We start from the raw sequence: 16,238 nt of genomic DNA, 5'->3' as shown, positions 1-16,238 counted from the left end.
GCCTGGCGTGCTGCGATTCATGGGGTCGCAAAGAGTCGGACACGACTGAGCGACTGAACTGAACTGAACTGAATTACTTTATAATATTGTAGTGGTTTTTGTCATACATTGAGTGTTTGTATTTATTAAATTTGAATATATAATCCCTTCCTTTCTTCAACTGGTTTATTGACTATAATTAATTGTTTTTGTAAAACAGAAACTCAGCAGTAGAAATGAAACTATTCATAGTCTCTGTTAACAGTGTAAAATAAAGCATTATAATAACAAGCAGAGGTGTAAGCAGCAAGCCCTTTTGGAGTTACTCTGGGGAAGCAGATTTGGTAGTTACCTGTCTTAGCTGCTGCTTCTGCTGCTAAGTCGCTTCAGTCATGTCCGACTCTGTGCGACCCCATAGACGGCAGCCCACCAGGCTGCCCCATTCCTGGGATTCTCCAGGCAAGAATACTGGAGTGGGTTGCCATTTCCTTCTCCAATGCATGAAAGTGGAAAATGAAAGTGAAGTCGTTTAGTCGTGTCCGACTCTTAGCGACCCCATGGACTGCAGCCTACCAGGCTCTTCCATCCATGGGATTTTCCAAGCAGGAGTACTGGAGTAGGTTGCCATTGCCTTCTCCCTGTCTTAGCTAAAACCCCTCAATTGTACCAATAAGAGTACTGGGAGGTCAGTAAGGGACTTCAAATGCTTTATGGCTCCATGGGGCGTATTGAAAGCAAGAAGCCAAAGTCAAATCAAAACTGGCTTGCATACAATAATAGCTGCTACTCCATAAATCACGGGGTCATTGAGTTATGAGGTCAGGGACTGTATTCAACTTTGAGATATTTTGTGAATTTCCAGTGTTATCAAAAGCCTGTATCTGTGTTCTTTTCTATCTGTAAATATATTTATCCCCAAATAACTGAGGAATGGTCACGTGTGGTTTTACATATTAAATTTTCCCTCTAACTTATTGGGTGGTTATTAACAATTGAATAAATTATTTAAGCAAATATTTCATTTTAATTCCTAACTGTAAAACAGAAGTATAAATGATAATAGTTTTGTCTTTACAGTGAAAGTCTCAAGGAGGAAGAAGAGATAGAAAACTTGTAACCACTTGCTATGAGTTGGAGAAAGCAGATTGCAAAGGGTGATGACCAATGTTAAAAGATCTTAGATAATCAAGTGCAAGTTGGGCTGTGCATTTTCTGATTGTTACAGATCCAGTTTAGTCACTAATGAGATGAGGCAAGGCTGAGGGTGCCCAGGAATAGCCAAGGCATTTCTGTGATTTATTTATCTTGTGTTAAGTAGTAGGAGAGTTGCCAATATGTTTACTTTTAATTGTAGCATAAGTTTATGATAACTAAAATGAGAGAATCAAAGTTTCTCTTTCTAATTTTCATTGAAAATAAAATACACACATTTGTATCATGCTGCCTGGAGGAGTTTCCTTAATTTGCTGTGGTTGCTTTTATCTCAGATCACATTCACTTTGAGAGTCTGATATACAGCTCTTTGAATCATTTTTACAAATCTATTTTTTGAACTTTTAATTTTTCAGTTATGAAAAATAAGATTTGATGAAATATATTAAAATCAGAATGGACAAGTGACTCTTCTCCATGCCGCCACTCCCACTTTTTGAGAAAATTTCCTCGCTAAGGATGTCAAGGTAGTGAACAAATACATTTATTTATTGACTCATTAAACAAACATTCATTCTTTGGACACATATACTATTGTCAGACATATGAAATTTTTATAAGCAGAATGAATTATCTTGAATCCCTCTGTTTCTGACATATAAAAATCAAAGAAGAATCACCACAGATGTCTTTTGGCCAACTATGGAGGGAAAGCCAAGCCTTTTGATTTAGAATGCTTGTTCATCTTACTTTATCCTGAGCCTGGGAAGACTTTCCAGTCTATGATTTTACACACAGAAGCTTCCAAAATGGTTTCCCTACTAGGAGATGCCAAAGGTTCTATATAGCACACTGCTACAGATAGTTCTTTTATTATAAACCTCTTGGACATAAAATATAAGAAACAAAAATGTTCTGTCTAAATCTGGATCAATTGGAGAGTATTTCAGGTAATTCAGTAAATAAATGATTTAGAGTCATCTATAAAGTTATGACCAACCTAGATAGCATATTCAAAAGCAGAGACATTACTTTGCCAACAAAGGTCCGTCTAGTCAAGGCTATGGTTTTTCCTGTGGTCATGTATGGATGTGAGAGTTGGACTGTGAAGAAGGCTGAGCTCTGAAGAATTGATGCTTTTGAACTGTGGTGTTGGAGAAGACTCTTGAGAGTCCCTTGGACTGCAAGGAGATCCAACCAGTCCATTCTGAAGGAGATCAGCCCTGGGATTTCTTTGGAGGGAATGATGCTAAAGCTGAAACTCCAGTACTTTGGCCACCTCATGGGAAGAGTTGACTCGTTGGAAAAGACTCTGATGCTGGGAGGGATTGGGGGCAGGAGGAGAAAGGGACGACAGAGGATGAGATGGCTGGATGGCATCACTGACTCGATGGACGTGAGTCTGAGTGAACTTCGGGAGTTGGTGATGGACAGGGAGGCCTGGTGTGCTGCGATTCATGGGGTCACGAAGAGTCAGACACGACTGAGCGACTGAACTGAACTGAACTGATCCAAGTATATTGGCTTCCCTGATGGCTCTAAAGAATCTGCCTGCAGTGCAGAAGACCTAGGTTCAATCCCTGGGTTGGGAAGATTTCCTGGAAAAGAAAATGGCAGCCCACTCTGGTATTCTTGCCTAGAGAATCCCATGGACAGAGGAGCCTGGCGGGCTGCAGTCCCTGGGGTCACAAAGAGTTAGGCATGACTGAGCAACTAACACTTTCACATTTTCATCCAAGTATATCATGTAAGAAGCTATCTTAGAAACTGTGTCTATTTAATTGCATTAGTTGCAGTTGAAATCATCTGATTAAGTGTAGAGATGTTTATTGACATTCTTGAAGACCCATTCACCCTTGACACAGGTCATTGTAGAGAATCAAGTGGAGATGTGATAGGAATCACCTTTTTTGTATCTTTCCTAGTAATGACATGAATATCTATAATTCTTTCAGAGAAAAATTATCCAATTGGAAGTGTTCTCTATGGTTGCATTGCATAGTTTGAATATCTTCAAATTAGCTTTCTATCACATTTAACCTATTGGCTGGAGAAAAATGAGATAGATTTGAGTTCCTATTGAGCCCACTGTGAAGCTGAATATGATTAAGGCATCAGCCCTGACTCCTATCTTTGAATTGCAGTGACTTTCTTATTACTCAGACATTAGAAATATCTCAGGGTTGACTTTCTGCTGTTCGGGAAAAGATCATGTTTCCCCAATATCACCTTGGGAAATTATAATAGCAACATGATCTTTTGGGAAAACATACAAAGAAGACATTTTGCATGGTATTTGCAGAGTTGTTCAGTGTCCTTCCGAAAGATCAAGGGTGAGTCTTTGAATTAAGGTAGGGCTTACTCTAGGTTTGAATTTCATCAAACTGAAAACAATTGCAAGCATTCTGAGCTAATCAAATTAGTACCTTTTATCCTGAACATCCATATTAACCAGCCATCCTGTTCTGAAACTGTTCCTTCCTCCCTGGTATAAGCACCTTTCGAATCCATTCCCATATGTATTTTTCACTTCTTTGCTTGTGTAAATTAACAAGCTTCATATTTCTTCTAGTTGTAAGATTCCTTTTTCCGGGTTTGATATTTTGTGGTCTCCGCTCCAGGGCATGCTGGCATAGAGCTAGAGTTATAAGTCTAAAAGTACTCGGTCACGCAATTAGAACAGCACCATTGGGACCACTTCACGTTACTGCATTCTACCCACATTCACATTCTCCCACACTGTCATGAGTGTCTGAGCCCTTTGGTTTTTATAGGGGGCTCTCACCAAGACATGAATCAAGACCCCACAAACAAAAAATGGGGTTTGAATGCTTTATAAGATGACTAATACTTACCACATTTTACAGACAGTGGCTTCCCAGGTAGCTCAAACAGTAAAGAACCTGCCTGCAATGCAGGAGACCTGTGTTCGATCCCTGGATCAGCAAGAGCTGCTGGAGAAGGGAATGCAGCCCACTCCAGTATTCTTGCCTGGAGAATTCCATGGACAGAGGAACCTGGTGGGCTACAGTCCCTGGGCCGCAAAGAGTTGAACATGACTGAACAACTAACACTTTATTTTCACAGGCAGTGTAAGGCAAGAAAAGGAGTTCTTATTAGCCGTGGCATCTTCATTCTGATCAAGTGTTCTTCAACCAGTTCTTTAAAAATATTGTCTCTCCTAAGACTTGCACTAAATATATGACTATAAAAATAAATTGCTCACCATTTATTTAAAAAAATAAGTTGAATAGTTCTAACAAAACACGTATTTTATATGATACAGAGAATTTCTTCCATTCTCCCAATCTTCAGGAGTAATATGTATAGAAGTTGCACAGAATCGGGACCTATTTAGCAGTCATGGCAGTGATGCATATTTCAGGAGGTATTATATGGGCTAAGGTACCTACAGTTTTCATGCTATTTTGGAAACAGGAAATTTAAATATATCTTACAAATATGATAGAATTATTATAGGTATATAAACTATTGCCATATTGATTACAAAAATGGATTAAATTATATTTCATGTAATTATAATTTAAGATCATTTAATGAAACAGCCTATTTCTTAAAAATTTAGTTTTAAAAAGTAATAATTTATGGACAGGAGGGAAGTTGGGGGGGGGATATAGCTGAATGACATTGTTGTACAGCAGAAACCAGTGCAACATTGTAAAACAGTTACATTCCAATTAAAAATAAATTTTAAAAAGTAATTATTTAACGTGGGCTTCTTGCATATCACCAAGTCTTCATTTGCTAATTATTATTTTTGCAAATTATCTCCTACTATCATCTATAATCAGACACAAGGCACATCATTTCCCAGATTGTGTCTTTAAAAAGATGTTTATCCTGTATTGGTGTCGCTCTAGATCTTTTATAATGGAATATTAATGAAAGAACTTTAATTTGATCAAAAATTATTTGGAGAAAAAGACATATTTACCTGCAATTACATTAATCAATGTCAGTTTGGATGCTTGAACAGATTACCTGATAATTTGCTAAAAGGCCAGCAAATGAATCTAAGACAGATTAAATTATTCCTGGGTGTGTGGCGTCTCAGTTGAAATGTTTGCAGTTAAAAAGTAGCAAAAATTGTGAACAAGAACACTGTTTTTTGATATTTTGGGAAAATGACAGAATCACCCTATGGTCATCTACATTTACAGGGCAGGCTCATAGGACATTTTATTTTTTATCTCACTGTAAAGCTAGCTTTACACATATATACCTACACACTTCACATGTGCTTTTAAATGACCGTACCAACGTTCATATGTGCAATTATATATGTTGATATATGACTATATTTATGTGTATGTATATGTGTTGTCACTGTATTCTTTCCTGTCTTAGTTTTTTATCAATATGAATCTATTTCTCCTTAATCAATTTGAAAAATTGATAAAAGAGTTTTATCATTATAATTTTGCCCATAATTATAGCATTTTTTGTTTTTCGTCTATATGCAAACATTATTCATGAAACCATTTAGTCCCTTCCCACAGAATGTTTCTTTAACATAGAGAGAATTAGGCTAAGTTACATAATTACCATGTAAAGTTCCAGTGTATGTCCATTTCACATTTTAAGAAACTGAGGTCAAAATGAAATTAGCAGTGGGGAAGTTAAGACATCACCATAAAATAGATGCTATACATACATATAATTATGTGAACAGGTCCACTTTAATGCCTAAAATAGGTCTTGATGTGTTACACATTTAAAATAATTGCCAGTAGAAATTCATTCAGGTATATATATTCCTTGACATCATGTCTTTAAAAGTAGTTAGGAAAACTAGCATGACCTGGGAGTCCAGTCCTGTGAGTTTTAATCATACTGTGGGGCCTCCTCACCCTAGGGAGGGGTTGATTTTTATTTGTGATTAGAGAGACCTCATATGGACTGCAGGTCAGCAGAGGGTGGAGGCAAGCCTGAGCATGACTAGCTGGCAGAGCCTTCACTTCAGACCCAGAAGAGGGGTGAGTTAGGAAACCTCTGATCTCATCAGTGTGGACCTCTTATAAGACGATTTTGAAGTTACGAAAGGCAAACTAAGTCAGTGGCTCATGTCACCTAGGACGAGAGAGAAGAAACCAAATATATTTTTTGTTTAAAACTTTGAAATGTTCCTTTTCTCAGTGTAAGTGGAAAGTGAAGTCGCTCAGTCGTGTCCGACTCTTTGCGACCCCATGGACTGTAACCTACCACGCTCCTCTGTCCATGGGATTTCCCAGGTAAGAGTACTGGAGTGGGGTGCCATTTCCTTCTCCAGGGGATCTTCCTGACCCAGGGTCGAAGCCGGGTCTCCTGCATTGCAGGCAGACACTTTGCTGTCTGACCACCAGGGAAGCCGTATTTCAGTGTTCCTTTTCTCAGTGTACCTTACGTTTTTCCTTCAAGTTCTCCATTTCATCTCTAGAGCCTGATAGCCCTAAGGATCAGGCGCATGTTACTTAATAAATGTTTGCTGAGTCAATAAACGACTGTGCAAACCTCTCAAATCTACCTTCAGTCTGCACCCCAAATTCACTTTCTCCACCGCTCCTAGGCTATTATGCGAAAATATGTGAAAGTAATAATGAATTATGTTTCTCTATTGAACACATATCTTTTGTTTTCCTCTGTATATTTTAAAACACTTTAATATTATTTTTACTAAGGTAAAAACATCTCATAGTTTTTTAAAAAGGTGTTCAAATTCTTAAAAAAAATAGCACAGATTTCCAATTAAGTCCTAGTCTCAATCCCTACAGCAAAATCCTTGACTTTGACTCTTTTAGTGGATTTTTATTATATTTACTTGCGTATTTCTTAAAGGTTTGCTTATCCTGCCTTTCTTTGTTTAGCAATTTAACACACTGTTTATTGACTCTATGTATAATACTTGAGTATTTAGTTCTCTTGCACATATGTATACCATCTTTCCCTATAGTCACGCTTCACATGCAGTTATATCGTAGCTTATGTTTACTCTCTTGTTAGAGTTCCCATATTCTGATTATATTAACATCTGAATGAAATGCTGTATTATTATTACTTTTCTTTAGTCATAACCTTGTGTTTCTCCTGGAGTTATTAATATCCTTTTTCAATTTGTTTAGTATACTTTGTACCTAATATAAATTATTCATGCATGCATGCTAAGTTGCTTTAGGCAGGTCTAACTCTCTGCAACCCTGTGGACGGTAGCCCGCCAGACTCCTCTCTCCATGGGATTCTCCAGGGAAGGATACTGGAGTAGGGTGCCATGCCCTCCTCCAGGGCATCTTCCTGACCCAGGGATCAAACCTGTGTCTCCTGCATTGGCAGGCAGGTTCTTTACCACTAGCACCATCTGGGAAGCCCATAAATGACTCATAAATGCCCCCAAATGGTCTTTCAAACTGTAACAGAACAGTCTAATTACTTTAACAAACAACTCCAAAAGCTCTCATTGGCTTATCTCAGTGTGAGTTTACTTCTTGCTCATGCCATGGCCCAGAGGGTGATGGTTAGGGTTTCTATGCCACACAATCATTCAGAGCCTCAATTTCTTTCATCTCGGGGATTTAATGTCTTCTAGGGCTTCAGAGCTCTTCACTAGTCTTTATGTCTGGATACCAATAAGGAAAGAGAGAAACCATGGAGGATCTCACAGGTCATTTTATGGGAATGACCCGGAAGTGGTGTAGGTCACTACTGCCCACATGCTATTGGCTGGAACTCAGTTACATGCCTCCCTACTGGCAAAGGGCTAAGAATTGAAATCCAGTGGGATGCTCAGAAGAGAAAACCTGGAACTGGATGAACACTCTGCTACATGGACATTATCAAAAATGTTTCAAATGTACATGTCCATGAACTAATTATTTCCAGGAGACTTTGCCTCTGCTGTCCACTCTTCTGCTTCTATCCAGGCCTGTTGTTATGGAGAATTCACTTCACTCTCTCCTGTGTTGGGCCTTCATTTCCTGGGTTCCATCTCCTCTTTCTTGATTTATAAGCCTATTTTGGGGATCCTTCCTTAAACACAATAAAGGCATTATGTTTTTGGTTCTTTACACGTCTAAACATATTTTAATCACACTTGGCTAACATTTTGTATGGGTACACAATTTTCATTTCAAAATAGTTTCACTCATAAATTGTGAAGGCACTTAAAGAGTCTTCTGGATCCATTATTACTCTTGAGAAATCCAATACAATTTTTATTATTTTCCTTTGTATGTTATCTGCTTTATGTTTCTGGAAGATGTTTTTGTTCTTTTTATTCCTGGGCTGCTAATATCTCAGAATGACATATCTTGGTGTGTTTAATAGCTTAACAAATAATTATACTCCTGGACTGTCCATTTTATAATCCACCCATCTTTCAAATTTGTAAAATTTTTAGTGTATTTTGAATTTTGAATTTTTTTTTTAACTATGTTGAAGTCCACTTGTTTTTAATTCATTTTCTACAGGAGCAGAGTAAAAATGCATGTGTTCAGTTCATCTTGTTAAACCACAAAATACTCTAGTTTACTTTCACCAGAAAATAAACCTCAGTCTCCTGGAGGCTGAGTTGAGCAGATGGAGAGACTTATGTACAATTGGTTGATTGTACTGCGGTGGGGAAGTGAACTTTGGGTCCGGACATTCTGAATACAGACGTCTAACCAAATCCCTGTGTTCACCCCACCAGCTGGCCTCCTTCTCAGATGGTATTTCCGCCTCCTCGGCTTGAGCCTCTCAGGTTACACAAGGAGTTACTGCTTCTCATCCATCACCCCTCCTACAGGCAAGCAGTATACAACTCCTCCTCTTCCTGATCAGTTACCCAGCTTCCATCTGACTTAGATTTTTCCAAACTGTCTATTGCAGTTTATTTATCTCTTGATTTCTCTTCTCCTCTTTATCTGTCTTTATGATTTCATAGCATATAAAAGTGTATTTTGGATGCAGATCAGTTTTAAAGTCTTTATTGAATTTGTTAAATATTGTTTCTGTTTCATGTTTTTTGGCCGTGAGGCGTGTGGGATCTTAACTTCCCAACCAGGGATCGAATCCACACCTCCGGCATTGGAAGCCTTAACCCCTGGGCCTACAGGGAAGTCCTCCAAATGTGTTCATTCTTGTGTCAGAGGAGATTGGGGAGGGAGAGGTGTTTAACCATTTTAAACACTCAGGTACATTTATTTATCTCTTTACCTTAGTGCTGTATTTATTCAGTGATAAGCTTATTGAGAGAAACTATGTCTATTGAATTTGTGCTATGCAAACGCCAGGTGCAGAAAGGCTTTTTTTTTTTTTTTTAATATCACAGGATGCTGTCACCTTGTTTTCATGGTTTTCCAGGGTTTTTTATTCTGCTCTGTCTTTGGTCAAAGTGGCCTTCATGAAGTGGCTGGGAACCATTTTGCTCATATTCTCCCACTGCCATCTCCTCCTTGGAACCCTCTTCCCACAGGGAAGGAAAGGTCCACCCTCTGGAGTAGCTGAAGAGCATGCCCGTGTAACACTAGCGCCTCGGAGCCTCGGAACTAGAAACACAGGACTTGTGTAGCAGGTGACTCCTAGAGAGTTGTCCCTGCAGGAGTTAGCCCTACGAGGCAGCTGACACACTTACCTTTTAGAGAAGGTGAGGGTGGCAAAGAGAGCAGATGGTAACTGTGTGTGTTAGACTTTCTCACGAGAGGCACTTTCCCCTTAAGCGGAAGGCAGGCAGCACGGTGTCCTGACTACTGTGAGCTTTGCCTTCCGGATCAGCAGATCTGGATCCTACATTCCTGGACCCTTGGGATTCTGGGCATGTTGTTGGGACTTTCTCAACCTGAGTTTCTTCATTCTTAAAAATGAGGACAATAAAAAATAATAGATGCCTTGTCTCTTTCAAAGCAACATTGTGAAAGTCCAGTGAGATGATCTATGGATAAAGGCACCATGAATGCTGTGGAATATGGGAAGTAACAGCTGGTAGGATTAAGTAAGTGAACACATAAACTAAGTGAAGAATACAGATCACCATTTTATATCATGTACAGAGAATCATTTTAAATTAACGTGCTATGAAAAGAAGAATAAAGTCAAGGCTGTTTATGTATTTCTTTTCTCTCTCTCAGGCCCCATAGACACACACAGCAGTACAGATATTGCTGATGCAAAATAGATTATACTATAAATATATATTCCCAGCATATATATTTGAAAATCTATAACCCGAACCTCCAATAATAGTTCCCAGTAGATCAGAATAGTATTTATAAATCAGACTTTACTTTGGGAGAAAGGAGCAGATAATTGTTACCAAAATAATGTGTAGGCAACAAAAGACGCTTACTCCTTGGAAGGAAAGTTATGACCAACCTAGATAGCATATTCAAAAGCAGAGACATTACTTTGCCAACAAAGGTCCGTCTAGTCAAGGCTATGGTTTTTCCAGTGGTCATGTATGGATGTGAGAGTTGGACTATAAAGAAAGCTGAGTGCCGAAGAATTGATGCTTTTGAACTGTGGTGTTGGAGAAGACTCTTGAGAGTCCCTTGGACTGCAAGGAGATCCAACCAGTCCATTCTGAAGGAGATCAGCCCTGGGATTTCTTTGGAAGGAATGATGCTAAAGCTGAAACTCCAGTACTTTGGCCACCTCATGCGAAGAGTTGACTCATTGGAAAAGACTCTGATGCTGGGAGGGATTGGGGGCAGGAGGAGAAGGGGATGACAGAGGATGAGATGGCTGGATGGCATCATGGACTCGATGGATGTGAGTTTGAGTGAACTCTGGGAGTTGGTGATGGACAGGGAGGCCTGGCGTGCTGCAATTCATGGGATCGCAAAGAGTTGGACACTACTGAGCAACTGAACTGAACTGAACTGAACACCCTTAAAGACTTTACTATAACACTGGTCTATGTGCTTTGCTGATCTGAACTCATTTACTGACAATAACCCTACAAAGGCATTTTATTCTCCCCACTTTCAAGATAAGAACACTGAGGCACAGAAAATAGAGCTTCTCCCGAATTTTCTTAGTAGAATAGACAGTTTCCTGTGAAACCACATGTTTTCTCCAACACTGCTCTTCTCTGCTGCTTTGCTATGGTTTGCTTGCATTTGGTTTGGGTTTTAGGTTCTTTTGTTTTAAACTCCTCTGGCAGCGCTTCTCCCACGATGATCCATTGCTGATACTGTCAGTGCCTCTCCCGTTGTCTCTAAGGCACTCTGTCAGAACTGGTCAAACAGTGAACACTTAAGCAATCACCTCACTGTTCACCAACATGTATGCAAGCAACACATTTGGAACTTTTTCACTTTCTTCACAGTGGGGAAAAATAAGTCAATTGCTATTGTATGTCTTCAACCCTGGGCTCTTACCATAAGTCTAAACACCAAAGATGTCTTAGTCTGTCTGAGATGTGATCTCAAGAGAGCCAGCCAGGATCGTGGGTGTGGCCAGATCAGATCAAATCAGTCACTCAGTCATGTCCGACTCTCCATGAATCACAGCACATCAGGCCTCCCTGTCCATAACCAACTCCCAGAGTTCACTCAGACTCACGTCCATCAAGTCAGTGATGCCATTCAGCCATCTCATCCTCTGTCGTCCACTTCTCCTCTTGCCCCCAATCCCTCCCAGCATCAGAGTCTTTTCCAATGAGTCAACTCTTCGCATGAGGTGGCCAAAGTACTGGAGTTTCAGCTTTCGTATCATTCCTTCCAAAGAAATCCCAGGGCTGATCTCCTTCAGAATGGACTGGTTGGATCTCCTTGCAGTCCAAGAGACTCTCAAGAGTCTTCTCCAACACCACAGTTCAAAAGCATCAATTCTTCGGCGCTCAGGTTTCTTCACAGTCCAACTCTCACATCCATACATGACCACAGGAAAAACCATAGCCTTGACTAGATGGACCTTTGTTATGCAAAGTAATGTCTCTGCTTTTGAATATGCTATCTAGGTTGGTCATAACGTTCCTTCCAAGGAGTAAGCGTCTTTTAATTTCATGGCTGCAGTCACCATCTGCAGTGATTTGGGAGCCCAGAAAAATAAAGTCTGACGCTGTTTCCACTGTTTCCCCATCTATTTCCCATGAAGTGATGGGACCAGATGCCATGATCTTTGTTTTCTGAATGTTGAGCTTTAAGCCCACTTTTTCACTCTCCTCTTTCACTTTCATCAAGAGGCTTTTGAGTTCCTCTTCACTTTCTGCCATAAGGGTGGTGTCATCTGCATATCTGAGGTTATTGATATTTCTCCCGGAAATCTTGATTCCAGCTTGTGTTTCTTCCAGTCCAGCGTTTCTCATGATGTACTCTGCATAGAAGTTAAATAAACAGGGTGACAATATACAGCCTTGACGAACTCCTTTTCCTATTTGGAACCAGTCTGTTGTTCCATGTCCAGTTCTAACTGTTGCTTCCTGATCTGCATACAAATTTCTCAAGAGACAGATCAGGTGGTCTGGTATTCCCATCTCTTTCAGAATTTCCCACAGTTTATTGTGATTCACACAGTCAAAGGCTTTGGCATAGTCCATAAAGCAGAAATAGATGCTTTTCTGGAACTCTCTTGCTTTTTCCATGATCCAGAGGATGTTGGCAATTGGATCTCTGGTTCCTCTGCCTTTTCTAAAACCAGCTTGAACATCAGGAAGTTCACGGTTCACATATTGCTGAAGCCTGGCTTGGAGAATTTTGAGCATTACTTTACTAGCGTGTGAGATGAGTGAAATTGTGCGGTAGTTTGAGCAGTCTTTGGCATTGCCTTTCTTTGGGATTGGAACGAAAACTGACCTTTTCCAGTCCTGTGGCCACTGCTGAGTTTTCCCAATTTGCTGGCATATTGAGTGCAGCACTTTCACAGCATCATCTTTCAGGATTTGGAATAGCTCAAGTGGAATTCTATCACCTCCACTAGCTTTGTTTGTAGTGATGCTTTCTAAGGCCCACTTGACTTCACATTCCAGGATGTCTGGCTCTAGGTCAGTGATCACACCATCGTGATTATCTGGGTCGTGAAGATCTTTTTTGTACAGTTCTTCTGTGTATTCTTGCCATCTCTTCTTAATATCTTCTGCTTCTGTTAGGTCCATACCATTTCTGTCCTTTATCGAGCTCATCTTTGCATGAAATGTTCCTTTGGTATCTCTGATTTTCTTGAAGAGATCCCTATCTTTCCCATTCTGTTGTTTTCCTCTATTTCTTTGCATTGATCGCTGAAAAAGACTTTCTTATCTCTTCTTGCTATTTTTTGGAACTCTGCATTCAGATGTTTATATCTTTCCTTTTCTGCTTTGCTTTTTGCTTCTCTTCTTTTCACAGCTATTTGTAAGGCCTCCCCAGACAGCCATTTTGCTTTTTTGCATTTCTTTTCCACGGGGATGGTCTTGATCCCTGTCTCCTGTACAATGTCACGAACCTCAGTCCATAGTTCATCAGGCACTCTATCTATCAGATCTAGTTCCTTAAATCTATTTCTCACTTCCACTGTATAATCATAAGGGATTTGATTTAGGTCATACCTGAATGGTCTAGTGGTTTTCCCTACTTTCTTCAATTTAAGTCTGAATTTGGCAATAAGGAGTTCACGGTCTGAGCCACAGTCAGCTCCTGGTCTTGTTTTTGCTGACTGTATAGAGCTTCTCCATCTTTGGCTGCAAAGAATATAATCAATCTGATTTCGGTGTTGACCATCTGGTGATGTCCATGTGTAGAGTCTTCTGTGTTGTTGGAAGAGGGTGTTTGTTATGACCAGTGCATTTTCTTGGCAAAACTCTATTAGTCTCTGCCCTGCTTCATTCCGTATTCCAAGGCCAAATTTGCCTGTTACTCCAGGTGTTTTGCTTAATAAAGATGTGTTCAGTGAGTGTGTGTGCTGCCTGGTTTCCTCTGACCTCATAGACAGGACCCCTGTTGACTCAGCTGCAGATCTCCGAAATGACTGTAGGAGGCAAAGGTGAGGGCAGCACATCCTGGTGAACAGATTCCTATGAACAGACCCTAACTTTTAAAACACGGATTTCCTTCTGAGCCCTTTTATTTCCGGAGGCCCTTCTCCCCTCTCCACTGGCAACTCCTTGGTCTCTAGTTAACGAAGACCTCCACTCCCAGAGGAGAAAATGCAGTGCCCTGGAAGCCGTTTTCACAGTGCCCAGGGGCTCTTTGGAAAAGAGAAATCCAAGAAAACATCGAAAAATCCAGGACTCAAAATGAGCTGGCTGCTGGGGCTTGGAGACCCACAGAGCCGAGAACTCGGAGCAGAAACCGAGCGCCTTTGAGTCACCAGCAAGATTAGCCGGAGGTGCGCCCCGCACGTCCGCCTTAGGACTGGGAGACACGCCTTCGTCACACACGAGCCCTGCAGATCCCGGGGCTCGGCGGACTCGGGGGTGGTGCTTCCAGTCCTGCAGCTTGCTGTCCCGACGGGCAGGGGCTAGGGACCCGCCGGCTGTTAGAGCGATCCAGAGCCACAGGTTGGGGGGAAAAAAAATCGGAGCGGTGCCCGGGACCGTCGCCCTGGAAGGCAGACCCCGGGCCGCGGCTGGTGTCCAGGAGTTCCAGGGCTTGGGGAAGGGGGAAGGAAACCTCTGAAACCCGACACCTCTCGCCAAGGAAAACTTCGCAGGCTGGTGAGTTGGGGTGGCCAGCCGGGCTGTTATTGCTGGAATGTGTTCCCACCCACTCGGGGGGTTTGCCGAGCGGCTCGCCTGCGAAAAGGAAGTGAGACGTGGATGGGGAGATGTAGGCCGGTGGCGAGGGACCCCGGATCTGGAGAGGGGTTCGGGGTGTGAGCGCCTTGGATCGGCGGCTTCCACCCGGGATTCTGGTGCAGGCGTGGTGGGGGCGCGGATGTCTCAGAAAACTGGCTGGTGTCTGTCTTTGTTTTGGTCCTCGCCGATCAAACAGCTGGTTGGGATTTTAAAAAAAGAACCTGGCTTAGCAATGTCAGTTTCCTTCCATCTGTATCTCAAAGACAACCGAAATAACAATTCTTCATCATCATCGTGTGTTTCGAGGTTCATTTAAGGAGAAGTCGTTTCGTGAGGTGAGACAAGGGATTGTCCGTCCTCAGGTGAAACAGCCCCAGAGAAATCAAGAGTCTGTCTGATAGTTGTTTTTTTTTTTTTAAACCTGTTCTTTCAGAATTGTGATCCGGGTATTGCAGTCCTAGAAGGGTGTGTACACGTGTGTTTGTTCAACTGGTCATAATAAATGAGCTTCCAAGAGTTTCCAACTCCCTACAACATTATCTCATTATCTGAAAGCTATTGAATCAGGTGGAATGTCCCTAAGCAGAAGCTGGAGCCTCTGTCCCTAGGAAAAGGCTGAGTTTGGTCAAAGTCATCAGACTTGCTACTAGCTGTTACACACTGCTTAACATTGTTACTGCTTTTTATTTCGAGACCTAAAATTAAGGATATGTATGATTCCAGTTGTGTATCTGCTGCTGCTGCTGCTAAGTCGCTTCAGTCGTGTCCAACTCTGTGCGACCTCATAGACGGCAGCCCACCAGGCTCCCCCGTCCCTGGGATTCTCCAGGCAAGAACACTGGAGTGGGTTGCCATTTCCTTCTCCAATGCATGAAAGTGAAAAGGGAAAGGGAAGTCGCTCAGTCGTATCCGACTCTTAGCGACCCCATGGACTGCAGCCTTCCAGGCTCTGAGTTCTTAGCAACAAAATTATTATTGAACATAATAATAATTATAGATTTTTAGTCTGTTTCAAAGATGTACTGTTCTTAATATTCAGTTACATTCATACATCTTCAGTAATATTATAGATAAACATATATCTATATATATGTTTTATGTGCATCGTTATAGAGTTCTAAATTTGAAGTTAACAGAAAAGTTAACTTCAGCAGAATAGCCTCAGGCATTTCAGTTTATTGAATTTTCAAGCTACTGTAAAGTCCAAATTGTAGTAAGAAGTGAGAGCCATACCTACCTTGTGCTGTTCCCCCATATACTTATTTTTCACAGTTTCCTATCATTAATCCTCTACCTGGAGGGAATCAGTCCTTCTTGAAGGCAAGAAGGGATTTTAGGAATGACCAAAACAAGGTAATCTTGGCAGATAGTTTAATGTTAAGGAGGCTTTTCTGCTTACAAACTGACAGTGGCCTCCCATAAATGT

General features: G+C 41.0%; 1 protein-coding gene across 3 annotated transcripts in view; it reads left to right on the top strand.

Moving 5' to 3' along the window:
• RAB27B (RAB27B, member RAS oncogene family) overlaps positions 1-16,238 on the top strand; it is a 185,341-nt gene that overhangs the window by 105,989 nt on the left and 63,114 nt on the right. The window contains exon 1 of one of the 3 annotated variants that reach the window (XM_045164068.1): positions 14,141-14,731. The exons of 1 other annotated variant lie outside the window; for it this stretch is intronic. The gene's annotated coding sequence lies outside the window, so the exon portion shown is untranslated. Of the gene's footprint in view, positions 1-14,140; positions 14,732-16,238 lie in introns of those variants that run through there. One more of the 3 variants, XM_045164066.1, reaches the window with a different exon arrangement.

The sequence above is a fragment of the Bubalus bubalis genome, chromosome 22 (genome assembly GCF_019923935.1).
Source record: "Bubalus bubalis isolate 160015118507 breed Murrah chromosome 22, NDDB_SH_1, whole genome shotgun sequence".
In the NCBI taxonomy this organism is placed as follows: Eukaryota; Metazoa; Chordata; class Mammalia; order Artiodactyla; family Bovidae; genus Bubalus; species Bubalus bubalis.
The sequence above is the reverse complement of the archived record's forward strand: the minus strand, read 5'-3'. Positions and strand labels throughout refer to the sequence as shown.